This window comes from Fistularia commersonii, chromosome 22 (assembly GCF_037954325.1).
Source record: "Fistularia commersonii isolate RoL2024-O1a breed Wild chromosome 22, RoL_Fcom_v1.0, whole genome shotgun sequence".
NCBI classification, from domain to species: domain Eukaryota; kingdom Metazoa; phylum Chordata; class Actinopteri; order Syngnathiformes; family Fistulariidae; genus Fistularia; species Fistularia commersonii.
In genome coordinates this window covers 10,247,047-10,265,686 of record NC_141305.1, presented here as the reverse complement: position 1 = coordinate 10,265,686, position 18,640 = coordinate 10,247,047, and the positions used below count along the sequence as shown (strand labels likewise).

At 38.3% G+C, this 18,640-nt stretch overlaps 1 protein-coding gene across 11 annotated transcripts in view; it reads right to left on the bottom strand.

Moving 5' to 3' along the window:
* The window catches only part of arvcfb (ARVCF delta catenin family member b), a 234,626-nt gene that overhangs the window by 166,467 nt on the left and 49,519 nt on the right, over positions 1-18,640 (bottom strand). For all 11 annotated transcript variants that reach the window (XM_086169839.1, XM_086169840.1, XM_086169845.1 and 8 more), the window contains exon 2: positions 15,781-15,862. The gene's annotated coding sequence lies outside the window, so the exon portion shown is untranslated. The remainder of the gene's footprint in view (positions 1-15,780; positions 15,863-18,640) is intronic.

Below are 18,640 nucleotides of genomic sequence, written 5' to 3'. Positions count from 1 at the left end.
GGATAGAATGTTACGTTCTATGCATCTACAAGTCACGATTACATGGCCAGAATGAAAAAAAAAATCATAACGCATCTCTGATATTGTTAAGGGGCCGGGCAAAATGTGACGGCGGACCGTATCTGGCCCCCAGGCCGTAGTTTGGGGACCACGGGTTTAGATGAACCCTTGTAAATTTTCTCCTTGACTAAATTGGATTCACCCCATGGTTTTAAGTTGCTCTACCAGACCAAAAGTGTCAGCATGTAAAAGAACAGGAATGTGAACATATTGCAATTGCACTATTAAAATCTCAGATGGTTAGATACGCAATGACAGTAAGTGCACACCTCTACCTTGCCCAACTCTGTGTGGTCTCACCAGCCCCCTGCTGAGAGCGCTTAAAAGAAGTCAGTGATGGGAGAAATTGTCAACCGCCAGCAATTAAACTTAAGATTCTGTTTGAAAACCTCGAGCTTTTGATCAAGCCTTGTACTTTAAAACAGGGTGAATCATAGAGAATATATCAAGTGGAGAAATTTTAACAAGGGCAGACAAAACTGCTTCAGCCATCAATTCACCGCCACATCTGTTGAGAAAACACTGAAGGGGTCCTTTTCCTTGCATATAATTCATTTGTGAGTGATAGTTACACTGTTGTACCATTTTTGGGTCACTTCTATGGTGAACTTGAAATTACAGCTCCTGTGCTTGAGCAGATTCTCCCTCTAATGACTGAAATGTCATTTAAACATCAGTGCTTCCTGGAAAAATGCCACTATCACCTGCTCTACTGGACCAAAATACAAAAACTAAAAATGTTTTTTCACTGCTATCCTTGACTGGATTGCAAGATTTGGAAAAAGGTTTTTCTGAGAGAATCAAAATTGCCAATACTGTAAATTTAATCCTTTTTTTTTTCTCCCAAAACAGTTATAAAAAAGACTATGCAACTTTTTGGAAAAGCTTCTCAAATATAAATTGGCAGTCAACAGACTGAGAAAATGTTCTGACTGTATATTTTCTTTTTATGATCAACTCAGTGAGAGTAAGTTATCACTTTTTTTTTTTATTTCAACTACTACCTTTAAGTATTTTCAGCAAAAGGAAATAAGACAAATACAATTTTACACAGATAAAAACACCAACAACAGACACACGCACATTGACACAAACACTAATCAACCCAGTGACTCCATCAGACCGAATTTCCAATTAAAGCGACAATATTAGATTTCACTACATCACTATACTTGCAGCATTTCGAGCACTAGGTCTTCTAACCTTAACCGTTTCCCTCCAATCACGGCACAGCTCATCAACCTACCTGGAGTTTACACCACTTCTTCAACTGAATAATCCCGTCTTTCACATAAATCAATAACCACAGTCGTGTAGAGCTCACACCACAAATAAGGTAAGGGGGGATCAAGGCCCTGCAAGCTATGAAAGATTACAACATCCAAATACAGTTGGTTTCTGTGGGTTTCTCTGCCCATTACATTCTGCCTCTGGGAGAAGACAGAGATACATGGCAAGATGGATAACATAAAATAGTAACAACCCTACTATTGCTGAACCTGTGTGTGTGTGTGTGTGTGTGTGTGTGTGTGTGTGTGTGTGTGTCGACTCGTCATGAATACACAGGATCCATCCTCTGATCTGGCTCAGAAATTTCAGGACAAAAAGGTTAACTGAGAATACAAAGACCATCTTTAACACTGAGCAAAATGTCTCATTTGAATAAACAGATTAGAAGGTCAGGATTCCAGAGCTTTTAGAACTACGGTCAGTGTTAAGAGTTAAACACATTTACAGCTTATCCAAGCCTACAAATCTTCTTTCTGGGGTAAAAGGGATATCACAAGTGAAAGAATATACAAAAGGTTGCATTGTTATTCATCAAACAGCCTCCTGTAAGAAAAGTACAAAGCAGTTTGATTGTATTTGTCCTTTAAATGTGCTATTATTTAAGTATGTTCAATTTATAGTGAGATAAAAATGCAAAGTGCTGGACTGTATGATGCCAGTCAGACTAGACGTCCACTTTTTGACTTTCCTATAAAAGGCCCCAGTAAACATATCACATTTCTTCAAACTAAAAGAAAGCTAATCCTTTGACTAACACACTATATAAATCACAATTCTTAAATGGTTTTATTGTTTTACTGTATTTAGCTCTTGGCTTATGTACCTCATTGGTCTTGGATTTTTCTGCCACATCTTGTTAAAAACACGTTTTATTATTTGTTTGTGTGCATCTGTTTTTTTTTGTTATGCTATTCAATTGCTTTCAGAGTAACACAACATCTGTTTTTGTAAGAACTTTGAATAAGTGACAAAGACATAGATATTGACCAGAGCACTTTGCACTGACTATGAATTCCCTGATCTCCTTGATACTCCTTTTATTTGTGTGGGTAGTTTTTAGTGACCAGTTCAGAATGGGAGTAAAAGAGCAGGAGTGGCAGTAAAAAGGCAAATGCTTTTATTTTTGTTGAAATGTAGTTGAAATATCCAACATTGCCCCCTGACTCGAGGCCTAAAAACCCCTTTTATCCCCACGTGCATAATTTCTAGTGATTATCGACCATTAGGCAAGTGGATAAACATATCTGGGGCGGCACAGCGTAGGAGGTAGAGCAATGGTCTCTGGAATCGAACAATCCTGGTTTGATTCCCAGCTTCTCGTAGCGTGTCGAAGTGTTGTTGAGATAGACACCGAACCCCTAACTGCTCCCCTGGCGTTGGTCGACAGAAGCCTACTGCTCATGGTTCATCCATGATGGGTTAATTGCAGACAACAAATTTCCCCACAGGGATTAATAAAGGATAAATGATGATTATTATCTGGAAATTAATTAGCTCCAAGCAAAAATACGGTGTATTTTCTTCATCCAACCCTTTTGTAGAGAGTACACCTGGATGCATTTACCAGACGTTTCACCAGCAAAGCAGGCTTATACAATACAGTCTGTGGAGATAAAACGCATCTCAGCCCGCCTTCAGATAGTCTCCAGATGCTCCTATGGTGTCACACTCATCTCCTGGCTCACCAAATCCCTATCACAAACTAATGTAACCAAACTCATCTACCAGTATCAGCTCATACGTGAGAAAACCTTTGTGGTGTTAGTTCACCTCAAACAGGCTAAGTGGCAGCTGTCTTGGATGTAGTTCGACTCCTCAGTCAGAGACATTGATCTACTCGGTAGGTACCAAAAAACAAAAGTAAACCCTCAGCTCAGTGTAAGTTAATCACAGTAATAAATATGATGGCTTTTCCTTGACTTAAATGAAATCATAAAAACATCAATCTTGACGTTAGTAATATTACCTTATCACTTATCTAAAACCTTGTGATTTGTCGCCATGGCATCATTGTCATTAAAGGTTTTACCAAAGTGTGTCTATCCTTTTTTGCAGTAACTAATAAATACATAAATGCATCTTCTACAGTGCTGAAATGATTTTTCAGTCATAACTAATGAGCTCACTGCATTTCTGATACTGTGTAATTATTTCAATTTGCAAACATTTAAATAGCTCTGATTCAATAATTGTATATTGGTTGATAGAACATGTGACATTTTTTTTTTTTTGAGCACAGTTTTCCACTGTCATTATTTTCCCCAAGCACGTAAATAAAAGTGTAATGACTTGTGGCAGTAAATAATATTGAAGTCTCCTAACCCGTCATGATTGTCCTTTTTATCCATACAATAATGTTCCACATTTAGGAGGAGATTATATCCAATATTTCAGTTGTTATTATTAGAGGGCATCGACTAAAGACCAGACAAATATAATATCCATCCATCCATCCATTATCTCCCGCTTATCCTACTCAGGGTCATGGGGGATGCTGGATGGAAGCTGGGATAGGCTCCAGCGATACATGCAGCGACACATGGAGAATACACAGTAGATGATGTACATCCACACGTTAACGGTGATCATTTCTGATAAGTTTGAATGTTGCTTGAATGCATATTCATTTCGGTCGAATGAAATCAACACTGTATCGCTTGTCTGAGTAGATTCTTCATCGCTCAAGTTGTTATTAATGAAATGTTTTGATCAGATTCCACAAAAGCAAGTATGAATAATTCAGCAGAAGGGGTTGTAACGGCACCTAATTGCCGTTTCACAGGATTTTCAATGCTGTCAGAAATAGTCTGAGGAATATACATATAATCCTTGCAATAGTTTGGATTTCACAGAGTGTAAAGTTGCCCTGAAATTGGCCCTTCAAACTATGCCTACTGAATTCCTGGGTTTATGTTAAAATAGACACAAACACAAGTGTATGCCAACACGCGGGCGGCTACAGACACACACACCATGTGGAGTTCAGTCCTTTCTAACACAAAATTCCCCGAGTTTGTTTCATTGGTCCACTAGGAATAAATGATCACAATTTACTATTAATTTACTATTAATTTCTAAAGAGCAACCACATTGTTACCACATTTTTCTTACATAAACCCAATGTTATGAGCCATACACAGAGACCTACTACAGGCTGAGTAAATGTAGTACTGAGCTTTTGTTGTGGCTTCTAATCTACCATCGCCTGCCTTAAACAGGATCCAGGATTCAAGCTGCATCCTCAAACATGTGACTCTTCCAGTCTGAATAGATGGAAAACAGACAAATCCATAAGAGAGAAGAAGAGGAGGGACGGGCAGAGAAATTATTCAAATGACTGTAAGATTTGTAGCACCAAAAGGCTCCTCATTACCATAACTTCAAAACCTTGCTGCTTGAGTCTTAATAATACATGCTCTTTGAGTCTCCCTGTGAATCACCTCATGCTCTGTATTACTTCGGTCTCTCTATTTGTTGTGAGATGATGGGATGTGGGGTTGTGTTGGAGAGAGGCAGGAAAAAGAGGGATTCCAGCATGCATACCACTTCATATGCCTTCGCACACAAACACATGCACAAAACATTCTTACCACAGTGGGGCCAGACCGTGTGACATCCTGATCTTCATTTTATTAAAAGCAGCCTTGTGCCTTATCTGTGAGGCAGAGCAGTCAAACCAATTAACATTCCAGTACAGTGTTTCTGCAGCCAAAGAGAAGAAGGCTAAACTCCCTTCCTTCCTGTCTCTTCATCACACGCGGAACAAACATGCATATACGCTAGTGATTCCTGCCAAAACACAAAGATAAACTAACAATAGGTCAGGCAGCTGTAGGAGATGAAAGTGCGGGCTCATCTGGGGGAGGAACGTGATTCTTGGGTTGCAACAACTTTACAGTAAAGCAAAAAGAAGAAACACTCCATCTGGAAATTTATCATGGTCAGACTTCAATGGCCCACATGACTGAATAAAATCACACGGTAATAAAAAAGAGGAACAGATGCAGTTTTGTCACACCTGTCTGTTTGAGAAGAAGGAACTTAAACCTCCTTTAAAGTACCTTTTATTTTTACGGGAAATTTCAATTACCATTTGCATTGCATTCCATTATGACCAAGCAATTCGAATGCTTAGCTACGTCGAGTATAATTTAAACTGCAGAATTAGTTTGTTGAAAGGAAAAAAAAAATCCACATCATTGTTGGAGATCTTTTATCAGTCTGTTTTCTCCAATGTCAATCTTTTTTGCAGCTGTGTGTTGGAGGAGCAACATCAGAGCAGGAGACTCCTGCAGACTAGACAGGGTCATTAGGAAAGCTGGCTCTGTGATTGGTCTCAAGATGGAGAACTTTGAGACTGTGGTTGAAAGGAGGACGCTTAAGAAACTGTCGTTCATCATCGATAACCCAGACCAACCCCTCCACCTCGCACTGGATAGACAGCGGAGCAGCTTCTCCAGCAGACTGTTACAGCTGTCCAATGGAAAGAAACATGAAATCTTTCCTATCTCATGCCGTAACCCAACACAATAACTCACTCTAATAAGTTACTGCTCTACTTCACTTTGCTCATTATTTATTCCTGTATATTGGTAAATAAGGAAAGACATAATTTTTTTAGATTATATCTTAAAGAGTTTATTTTTTTATTTTTTTACTTGTATTTTTAGCTTGTCACTGTCTTGTCCTTTTATATCTTGCTGCTGCAGCTAAACAACTTCCCAAGCTTGGTATCATTAAAGTACATATTATCACTGAATTATTGAGACTGCAAGTCATATCAAAACCAAAGTACATTGAAATTGTTGTGCATATTATTAAACATTACTAAATGAAACTGAAGTGATTTGTGGTTGTGAGGAAAACTTCTATACAAGTGAGTTGGAACTAATGGCTAGATTAAAGATACAGACACCAAAAGCCCCAATAGATTCTCACCAGCATCTACTATTTCTCTTTATTGGATATAATAATGTCTTTGTTTTAGACTCCGGACACGAAGACGGAAGTGGGATGTGTGTCCTCTGCAAATACTAACCTGAGAGGTACTTTTTTCCATCAAATAAAGGTAAATATAAGCATTTAGAGGTTTAGTAGATGTGACACCAGCTAAGCGTTTTTGTGAGACTAAATGTCCTCCACATGGTTTTGATGTACCAGTAGTCTAAGGATGGGCTTTCAGAAAATATTGTGAAAGTGCAAATTTATTAGAGATAAAACTGTAAGATTGTGATTTCAGTTATACATAATTAATCTTATATGTGATGCATTGGTATATCTACGTCTCATAATGTAAGTGGAAACATTGTACGGTTGCATTTAATATTGATGTGATTGTGGATTCAATATAAAGCACATGTGCTGAATGAATATCTGTTGCGAAAGAGAAGAGGCCAGAGTTGCGCATAAAAAGTGTATATTACAACCTTGACGGCAGCTTCAACATTGTGAGACATCCGTGTATAAACAGTGTATGAACAAGCCCTGTGTTCATGTTTTGAAGAGAGTTGGATTGTTTCTTTGCAGCAATACATATACAGTTATTGATTCTGCTCCTGATGCCACTGAAGGAAATAGTTCCAACCATTTTCTATACTGGTATTTTATATTACACCCAAAAGATGTGTATTTTCCTGCCAATTCTAAAGGATGAAGAATGGAAATATATAACATGGAAAAGAGCTAATAGGGAGAGAGACAACCTCCATTTATTGCTATTTGTAAGAGTGGATGTTAAACTAATGCATGTATTAACAAGTAGGCAAATAAGATTTGAAGAAAAAAAAGGGGAAATAAAATGTGCATATATATATTTCTTTTTCATCCACATTTATCTAGAACTGTCTTTCCTGGACACAAAAAATGAAGACCAAATGCCTCTGTCTTTTGATCCCTATAAAGTAATGTATAAACTATTAATATATTAGGTATATGATGTAATATAATGCTCTTCATTCTACAGCAGATCAGTGATTTACAACCAATACTCTAAAGATGTAGGATATCTGCATCGGAAATGACATGTTAAGTGAAAACCATTGCGACCGTCATACAGCATTTTAATTTTGCCACATGTGTGTCACAACTCATGAAATAATTACAGCCAATGTGAAAGTATCTGATTCAGTTGCGTTTTTCATATTATCTCCTTTCACATTCAGCATGTTAATATGTCATTTGCCCCACCCTAGGCTGGGCCTGTGTGTGTGTGTGTGTGAGTGGGGGGGGGGGGACAGAGACAGGGAGTCAAACAGGAAGAAGCACTTTGTAAAGTTGTCTCATTCTAAATGAATGTGAGCCCAGCAGTACCATTAACAGGGTTACCAAGCATCTACTTTTTTTTCTTCTTGAACAAAAAAAGAGACAGACCCTTTGTTCGGTGTCCTTGAAAAGTAAAAAGTCTTATACTGAATGGAATGAGTTAGACCCTGACAGCTTGCAGCTTGAACAGCAGATTAATGTGAATTGAAAATTTTACACTCTGTTAAAACAAGACTTTGAATAACGCATATTGGTATATTTGAGATTTGTTAACAAAACGTCACCTTGTAACCTTACTTGTTGAAAATATTAAAATGCATGTCTACACATCAGTGCAGCCTTTATGCGTTTTCCGTATGATTGATTCTGTCATATCTGATAGCTAACAGAAGAGACTATCCAAAGTACATTTATGAATAATATCAAGCTTCTTCTCCTTTCGGCTTTTCCCTTCAAGGGCCGCCACAGCGAATCGGCCTTCTCCATCTAACCCTATTCTTTGTATCCTCCTCTCTCACACCAACTACCCTCATATCCTCTCTCACTACGTCCATAAATCTTCTCTTTGGTCTTCCTCTAGACCTCCTGCCTGGCAGCTCCAATTCCAGCATCCGTCTGACAATATATTCACTATCCCTCCTCTGTACACGACCCAGCCATCTCAGTCTGGTTTCTCTGACCTTCTCTCCAAAACATCTAACATGTGCTGTTCCTCCGATGGACTCAATCCTGATCCTATCCATCCTGCTCACTCCCAAAGAGAACCTCACCATCTTCATCTCTGCGACCTCCAGCTCTGCCTCCTGTCTTTTGGTCATTGTAACAGTTTCTAGTCCATACAGCATCGCTGGTCTCACCACTGTCTTGTACACCTTTCCCTTTCTTCTGGCTAATAGTCTTCTATGGCATAGTACCCCTGACACTTTTCTCCACCCATTCCTACCTGCTTGAACCTGTCTCTTCATCTCTTTTCCACATTCTCTGCTGCTCTGGACTGTTGACCCAAAGCACCTAAAATCCTCCAACTTCTTGATCTCCACTCCTACCGTTCCACCTGAGTTCCTCTCATTCACTCACATATATTCTGTCTTGCTGTGACTAAATTCTATTACCCTCCTTTCCAGAGCATATCTCCACCTCTCTAGATTTTCCTCAACCTGTCCTCTGCTCTCACTACAGATCACAATGTCATTAAGAGAACATCATGATCCATGGAGATTTCTGTCGAATGAATAATATCAAGCTTAACTGTGTTAAATGTACTCTCTATTGCCACATACAGAGACAAAAAGACAGAAATTGATAATAGAACTTTCAGTTACTCTTTTGGAGAACATGAGCATCACTGGTCATGATATCACTTTTACTTGTAAATCTTACATCTTGCTGTCTGTGCAGGGGTTCACAGCTATGCAGCCCTCATCGGTGAGCCTTGAAGGATAGTAAGCCACACACAGCATAGGAGTTTCCTAAATAGTCACACTCGCTGGGTCTCCTCCAGTGGCACCCTCTGCTACATTCAAAACACCACCGCAAAAGTAATGTTCACCCGCCGTCATTCACTGGCAATAAACAGCAACCCGCCACAGTGTGTCATACAAGCTGATTTATCAAAGTACCGAGGACCGTGAAGTAAATACCGCAGTAGGTCCAAACATTTCTTACACTTTAACAGGCTTTGCCGCTCTCAAATTCTTGAGTTTAACAGCATCTAGAAAAACAGTTTTCTATATAGCTTCATAGCAAAATGTGACTGGCTCATAACAAATGACTGAGCAACACTTCTATGAAGCTGTAAGTAGTTATGCTTTGGTGTATTAAGGTTACCTGCTATGCTCAACAGAAGTAAAAATAGCCATTTTCTGTGTTCAAAAACTATCATAAAATCTCAATTGAACAGGTATAAACACATAAAAAGAAATTACACTGACTTTCCTTTCCACCAGCTAAATACTAGAATTGTCATTTATTACTAATTAAACATTGTTTGAATGGAAGCAGCTTACTGTCAAAAGAGAGATGACTATGAAGGAAAGTGCAAATGAACAATTGTAGTTTTTAATTATTTCAACTGACAGCCACAAAACATCTAAGCAACAATAGTGTTCTTTTTCCAAATAGAAACAGGTCTTCATAAAAGAGCTGCCTCCAATATATATTAAAACTTGCAACAATATAATTTATTGCTGATCTAAAAATGTTACTCTTACTAACCAATTGTAAATTACCACCCAAAAAGAATTTCGTTAAAAAAACACCACTGCATCTGCTGTACAAAATTGCAACAGATGGATTCATATTACCGGTAGTTTCAGTATATCTGCAAACTCCGAAATAAAAATAACAAAAAAATCAAAATTAAAAAGTAAGCCGGAGGCAACATGGGGAAAAATTAAAAAATAATAGAGCTATGGTAGTGTAAAGTCAAATAGATTTCTCAGACACGAAAGCACAATACAGTGGGTTTGAATCAGAACATGTACATTCAGAATATAACACAAAGCAGTCACTCCCATGCCACAATGATGGTATGAAAGTAAACTTAGAAAGTTAACTTGCTATGAAAATAACTTAGAGGCACAGTATAATATGATCGGACACACAATTCAGTTAACACAATTACATAGTATAAAGATCTATTATTTAACTTTTGAGTGACCTGCCCAATACTAAGCCAGTAATACCAAACCAACTAACTAGTACAATGTGAATTGTCATCTAACATTAATTTGGACATGAAGTCCAAATTCATATTTGGACAGGTGATATTAGCCGGCCTCATTTATCATCTGAAACGACAACGTTGCATTCGTTAGTAGACTTTATTGTTGCGGTTGGCAGTCATTAAGATTTAGGATTACAGCTCTGTGCCTGTCAGCCGTTTCGTCGGTCTTCTCGTAGAGGCCTTTAGACACCAAACATGAACTTGACATGATGTCTATAACAACTGAAGAGAGGAAAGCAGGTCTATACTTTGACAGCAGAGCAGAGAAAGCTGGCAAAACATTTGACATACAACCTGGGGGAGCTACAATGCATGGCTTGGCGGTAACCTTGGGGCAGGGTCCAACGGTATTCAGCCATTTTCAACGGGTTCAAGCACCATATCTAGTCTGTGAGCAGGCTGCCTGACTGCTGGTATCATACTCTGTGTTATGCTGCTTCTTGTAAGACAGAGAAATTGCAAGTTCTACTCCAATCATATCCTGACTGTGAGTGCAAGGATAGAGATCCTCACTCATTTTTCATCCACAATCCTGTCCATATTCACATGTATAGTGATGTCCTCAAAATAAAGGTTTTTATGCTACTCTATTTATACATTCAAATATGATCCAATTCTTGGTATTCATTTGTTCTGTATCATTCTACATTTATTGGTCCACTTGAAGATAAGCATTATCCATTCAGATTACATTTTAGGTCTGTTATCAACTTCGCTGACTCTTCTGAAATAAATCTGAGCCAGATAGTATTTCTACGATGACGTATAAAAAAAAATAAAAAAAAAAAAAAAATCATTCAAACTCAGAGATATTCCTTCCGATAAATCATAAGGCAGCTACTCAAAATAGCATGTCCCACGGTATTTGAGCATACGCAAACTCTGCTGCAACTCTATGCTGCAACACATACACCTGAAATTTTTGGGGTACAACTAGAAAAACTTCGAAAAGTGGATAGATTCAACTCGACAAAGCATATTGCAATTCTCTGCTACCAGCCGGTGACTCGAAACTCGCTACAGTGACCTGATGAAAAAACAGCACAAATTTGGGAAATACAGAAAATGCTTTAGTGTCGCACACTGAAGGCAGCGGTTCTCCATGGCTGGCGTTTTGACCATATGATAAAAGTCCAATCACACAAAAAGCAAGATCCAGTTGAGCTAAACACGTGTTTTCATTGTCCCACTCTGGAGTTAATACTGACAGTGGTTGCAAACATGCCCACAAGCTAACAAACTCCAAGGCTGAGGAGCAGTTGGTCCCAAACGATTTCTATTGCCTACTAAAAATATAAGTGACAGAATATAAAACACTTCAACTCTTGGCACGACGGTGCAAGGAGCAGGGACCACTGTTTAGGGTAACAACTAAGTCTAACCAAACTTATGTTTGGAGATTCCACAAATAGCTGCTTTACACTGCCGCACCTCCAGGCCCACTTTCGTTTGCGTTATAAACATGCAATCTTCTGAGGTTTGTTTGTTACTAAAAGAGCTTAGCCACAGATGATCTCCATGTTATGAGCATAGTTATAATCATTACTGAAGTGGAAACAGACCCATGAATTTTCGCACCCATAATTTCCTAAAAACACTGAATTAAACTGGCCTTGAGTTTACAACAGTCCCAATCTGACCTGTTTCTCAAGGGACTCAAGGTGCTGCTTCCAGTCAAAAGTGGCTACTTAATCTTCATTAGGGTAGTGAGGACAAGAAAAAAGGCAACATAATATCACTTATGGTAACTTTTCCCCTATGACTTCCTGAATGATGGCACAGGATAAATCAAATCCCTTATCTTATCTTAAACATGTTGGCAACAAGCAATTACCAATCAATTGCCAATGTGCAAGTGATCCCTCTTCTTTCAAATAAAAAAACAAAATATGGGTTGTTCAAAGTTGTCCGTGAAATGGAAAGTTCAGCGAGGGAGAGCATTAAATCAGCGAGAATTGTCGTGAGTTCGCGGGTGTGCCGGCCCTAGAAGGCATAACATGTAACGATGAGCTGACGGTGCATAATAAAATGTCCTCCTCTGTACTCCCAACACCACTGGCAATCGTTATTTCCGTCCAGGTGAAGTAAAGGACAAAGTCTGACTGCTTCACGTAGTTATAGCATATGCCATTCAATGAATATGGCTCTCTAAAATATTATAAGCAATGCTGACACCAGCTTAGGTAAAAGTAAATGAACACATAAATACATTTAGAAAAATCAATAAAGTCTTTGACATAGGAAGATGGCAATGCATTAAAATTTAATAAGGCATTTTCAGTTTAATACGGCTACACTGTGTAACAAAAAATTACAATTTGCAATTTATCTACACTGACGTGATAAAAACCCACTGCCACATCACTACTAGTATATCCCCACAAAGTACACAAAATGCTTTTTTCTTTTTTCACTTTAGCAGTAAAAGTGTACTTGACTAAATGTGACCTTTATATCTAGATATAACTAAGTCCAGTTGGGATCCAAACTGTTGATCACCATTGTGTTTTTTCTACTGACTCGCTTTTCCTCAAAATTTAAATTTAAACTTTCAAAACAAACAAAAACTTTGAAGTCATGGAGCTGGACTAACTTAAAACGACAATATGAATTATAAGTTATCATAATAGTGACAAAGACTTTCTGATGTTCAATTACGTGGAACCTGAGACCATGAAAATTTAAGTAAATGAGCTTAGTCATGGCGAGGTCAAATTAGTGCACACAATGCCTGCACACACGGTGATTGTCAACCGTAATTGGCCCCTTGCCAGTAGATTAATATGCATTCCCACACTATTAAAATGGCCTTTCTTTGAGAAGCTCTCGAGAGTTAATTAAACCAGTGCCATGTTGGACAGCCCTGGATTTAGGGATAAAATGACCTTGATTGCAGAAAAGGGTCTGGATTGCAAGTGGTTCTACCCTGAGTAAGTCCACTTGACCTTTCCTGACTTCCATTGATGAGGGAGGATTTGAAACACCCTGATATGAGAAAGATGGAAGTAAGTGAAATTAGGATATTCATCTGTGATCACAATCATGCAGTCATTTCTTTGCAAATCCAACTTTGCAGTCAAACATCTTATGAAAGACTGAAAAGGTTATAGGACATCATGTTCTAACTGCTGTTTCTCTGTCTGTCCCTGTCCGCACATATCCTGCCTTTTTATTCATTTATTTTATTCATTGCTATTTATTCTTGTCTCTCTATTTATATTGTTGTTTAGTCCTGGTTGTGCATTTTTCACCCTCACCGTTCCTTGATGTTGCCCATTGGCATCCCTGATGTTGTCATTGTTGTTGTCTGCCATCTATTTATCTGCTGTCTATTTATTCATGGATTTTTTTTGTCTTGCTATCTTCTGTCTTCTGCCTTTCTGTTTATATATTCATATTCATATTTCTTTCTTTTTTTTGACAGTAAACTGTTACGCTGCTGTGACAAAGGAATTTCCCTTTAGGGATCAATAAAGTTTATCTTATAACTTCTGGTGCTGAGAAACTGTATAGTGTGATGCTATACACTAACCTCAAGTAACAGGAACAAGTCTTCTCTGACTGATCTTTGACAGTTCCAACAGAAGCCAGTAGCCGGCAGAGGCTAACACAAGTCATAAGAGACTGAAATGTAATGTGACATGGCTCAATTGAAATAAGTATCGTATAAGCGTGTTGTTTTTTTAACTGATCCGAAGGCACTAGACGCCCAAGAACCGGCAGTCTACCCCCGGTCCAAAATAGTGAGTGTTAAATAGTGAGCTATTGTCTATCATTCCACTGAAAGTCACAATCTGAACATGATGAACTGATTTCTTTTCTTCGATCCTCAATATGCTGTCCGTCTGGCATAATTACAACCAAGTCAGTATAGATCATCAATGAACTGTGGAAAAAAAAATAGCATTAAAATTGCAGAGAGTATTTAAAGCGGACTGCTTGACAGACTTTACCATCCAAATGGCAGTCCAACATGTACACTTTATATACAGATCATTGAGATGTTTAAACATTTTGTAATCCGCCATTATAATAGACAAGATAATAGTATACATGATGATGTAGGCAACTACATAAAGGTCAACTGATAACAGATGTCCTGCGAGGAATCACAACTGCAAAGATCATTTTCTTAGGCTATAATTCAAGAATGTCATCCACTGAGTGACTCTTACTTGCATTACAGGTGGCGGTGAGGCCTTGCCAGCATGTGTAGTATACCAGTATGTGTCCTTGATTTGACCTCTGTTTAATATAATATGCTGGGGAAAGTCAATCCTCAGACGGTGGATTATTTTCCATCGTCATGAAAGATAAAGGGAAGTTTTTAGAGCTTTAGAGAGGTAGAAAGTGAAATAAGTTATGAATAATATTTTTGGTATTTTAGCTGTATAACTTGTTGCTTGTAAGCATGAAAAAGCAAATTATACTGACAGAAAATCATAGCCTGAGGGAAGTGGTGGATGGTGCATTAAGCTCCAGTCCCCGTGTTTTCAGTAACCACATGTCTAAGCGTGGCTGTATTTAAATTTTGCACCAAAGGTTTTTTTTTTTTTTTTCCATGACTTTTCCCCTCTTGTTGAGCCTTAAAGCTGATAACTCTTTGTGGGGTGGGCTGCATCTCCCAGCAGAATTGCATGGATACAGCCCTGGAAATGAACTGGTCCCCCAAGAAAAGCCTGCACAGTAAATAGTACAAGGCCACAAAAGACACAGAACCTGATTGGAGTCGGGATCCACATTTGCCTGCCAAACTATGTAAATTGCCAATTTTACGAGCCAGAAACAGGATAAATCTCAGAAACATAAAGGTAAAACATATTGTAGGAACTCTGAGTGCCACTAAATCAATGAATAAAGAGTCTGCTCTTTTTATTAAAGAGACAACAAGCTTCCATAAATAGATTCAACTACAGCTTGCATTTCCTGGGCAACCAACATCAATAGCAGAATAGTTTGTCAGGTGGCAACAGATCTTTGCAACTTCAGAAAAAAGAAAGATGACCACTTTTGGGCAAAAACAATAAAGATAATGCCTCTTAAAGAATCAAAGGATGCAACAGGATCTATTATTTGAATCAAAAAGTTTGAGAATGTGTTTAGTGTTTGCTCATTTTGTCCACAGATCCAAAAGATACTTTAATTGTAAACCAAGTAGCTTTTCCATTTAATCTGAATGGCAGACTATCTAAAAGTTTGAAAAGACAGTTTAAATTGTGTAAAAGAAAATTACTCTTTTCATCACCGCCTATGAATGTAATAAACTATCAGGCTCCCTGAAGAAAAATGTTTGGTTTTGTGGCTTATGACGGACTCTGAACTTGAGGATCTCACCATTTTTTTTGATTGCATTAAGTGGAGTTAAGTAAAAATAAATCAACAAATGAAAATGTGGGTGAAAAAAACAACTTCAACTGTTTACATTTAAAAAGAGATTAACTCACCTTGGGTTGAGAAGAAAGACCCATACAAATATCATGGCAGGTTGACATTTAATCAGACCACAGTCAATCATCAGGTGTACACCTAGGAAAATGAGTAAAACTGGTGAATACACTGACCTGATCATGTCAACACAGTCAAAGGAAATACTTTGTATAATGTTCTTGCCATGTAAATGAAAGTTAAGTGGTTTTGATAGGTTGCAGTATGTTAATTTGTTTTGCAAATGAGTTTTTGTTTATATAATCCCTCTGTGCTTTTTCATGTGTGTTGATTTAGAAATTAAGTTTTCAGCAACCTAAAACAGCAATGTATAAGGTACTGAGATTGTATGTGCGGTAAACAAATGTATTTTAGAAAAAAAAAAACAGTTTTAAATGTATGTCAGAAGATGCCATCTAATCCCAGTTCCAAGCAACTGTTTCATCACAGAGATTTTGTCGCAAACATTAAACAAGGTATTATCAAACAGTGGACAATTAAAAAAAAAGTCTTCTTAATCAAGGAAGGTATGTTTAATATCTCTGGCCTCTGAGAAAATGTGAGATTTTTCACAATCTTAAACATTAGGTGTCAGTTATAACCACTAAAAAGTCCTCAATAAACCATAGCTCAGACATCCATTTTGCCACTGGTAAACCAAAACAAGGAGATGCTGTGCAGAGAGCGAGACTTATAACAGTGGAATGTGTGTGTATAGGCGAAACAAAGAAGGGGCCAAAGAAACATTTAGTATCTAGATAATGATTGTTTCATGAATCCATTCTGAATTATATTGGTTAGCAGATATAAGCTGTTAGAGGAGTTACATTGTTAGATGATAGCCTTACATTTTAAATTAAGTGCACACTTTACAGGGTAACTGAAACAGTTCCCAGTCAACATACTGACCAAGTGAATCATTGAGGGACAATAGCAGCTGTACAATTTGGGCTTATAAATTCACGACTAGCAGTCGTGGAAGACCGATTAGTTAAGAATGAAGGAAAGGGGAATGTTGAAGTTGCCAACAGAAACTGCGGTAAACAAAGACAAGCTGCTTGAATAATAGCTGAGTGGCACATGAGGAATGCAGCATTGAGCTACATGGGAAGGCTGGTGTCCTGCCTGTCAGAACCCACAGCCAAGAATTGATTCCTCTCTTTTCCTCCTCGAGTCTTGAAGTTTAGTTTCTTCTATATGTGTAGAGCTCTGGCTCGACATATAGACGTCACAATCGGGAAATGATTGTTACCGTGTCAAAGAGGGCTCATCTTTGCTTTTGGAGTAACACCACATGACATATTCCCTAGTGTATAGAAAAAAAAAAGAGAATCAAAACTAAAACAAACTTTTGAATTGCAAAAACCTCTTATCAGATATTGACGAGATTGCAAGTGGCAGCCTCTTTCACTGGTATTGCACATTGTGAGTTCTTTTGTGACGGCATAACAGCCACTGTTTTTTTTTTCCCATATTTGTTTTCACCAAAGAGGAGGTTTGGTTATATGAAAAGAACAAAAAAATTGTTCAAGAAGTATCGAAAAGTGCTGGCATATTCGCGAGCCCCAGCAGGCATTTTAGTCAAAATGAAAAAGTCAAATTGTCAAAAATTAATTCAACAATCAGCAGCAATTATGGGTCCTGTCAGGTTATTAATCAGCATGGCTGGTGTTTGGTGGGAGCTTGACCTTGAACATGAGAATCTAAATAGATTCAAGAAAACAGAATCTAGACTGGTCATTGCAACATTGTGGGTATTCTGTGAAAAAAAAAAATGACGTACTTGGATGTAATGCCCTGGTGAAGAATGATGGGGTTTCCCTGGTAATGTTATTGAGCAGTGCTAGTTGCTCATGTTTCACTGCCCTGGAATGACTGCGTTTTCCTTTTTGCATCGGCAAAGAAACTGTTTGCTGCGAAACAGCTTGCTATCAGAGTGCATGTCATCTACTCTGATTTTAATGAGCAAAACCCATTCAGACATAAGTCAGGAGTGTAAAGAAGATTATTTCTACTCGCGTCAATCGGTCAATGATACACATCCCTGCTGTTCTCTGTCTGTCTTTCTGTCATATTCACTCTCTCTCCCTGCATATCGACAAACAGTTGGGGACAGGCAGCTTCCATAAATAGAACAAAAAGTAGGAAACTGGCTGCTTGGAGTGGCTCGTGCAGGGAATATGATCGATTAAAAAGTAATTTGCACTCCTAAATGACAGGCCCCAATAGTCCAGACAGAGCTAAAAGGGGTCAGAGGAGCCCGTCTGCCCCGCCTGCTGCTCCAACTGCCCCCACCGACATGTTCTCCACACACAGCCCAGGCCCTGGTCACAGCCTGGTGGCCACCTAGGAAGCAACCAGGCAAAACAGAAGAAGCCTGCCGCTCTGATTAAAAATCTAATTTAAACAGAGTATTGTGAAGAGCTAAAATACATTTGAAATTTTTGATACGCAACACAAACCAAAATATCTGCACAGCACTGGATATACTGCACAGTGTCCACTGTTTGCTTTAAATCATGGTTACTTTCTTGTAAAACGAAATGTGCGACCATGATGAACTTTTGGTAGGTAAATTACTGTGCTATTATTTGATAATGTAATTACTTTTAACATCATTCCATTATGTCCATAGTCTCCTTACTTTGCCTGTGCAGGACATTTCACTTTGGTACCATTTCTACTCGCAGCTTATGTGATTATTCATTCAGTTCTGCAACTAATGAGAGAGACCTTTTAACCCACCACAGAAAAACTGTAAACTCTCATTTACTATGGAGAAGTTTACTGACGTGACATCTTTACTAATTTGAAAAGGAGAGAGACAACTGGACAACTGCACATTTAGTATAATTACCAATGCTGACCTTATTACCGGTA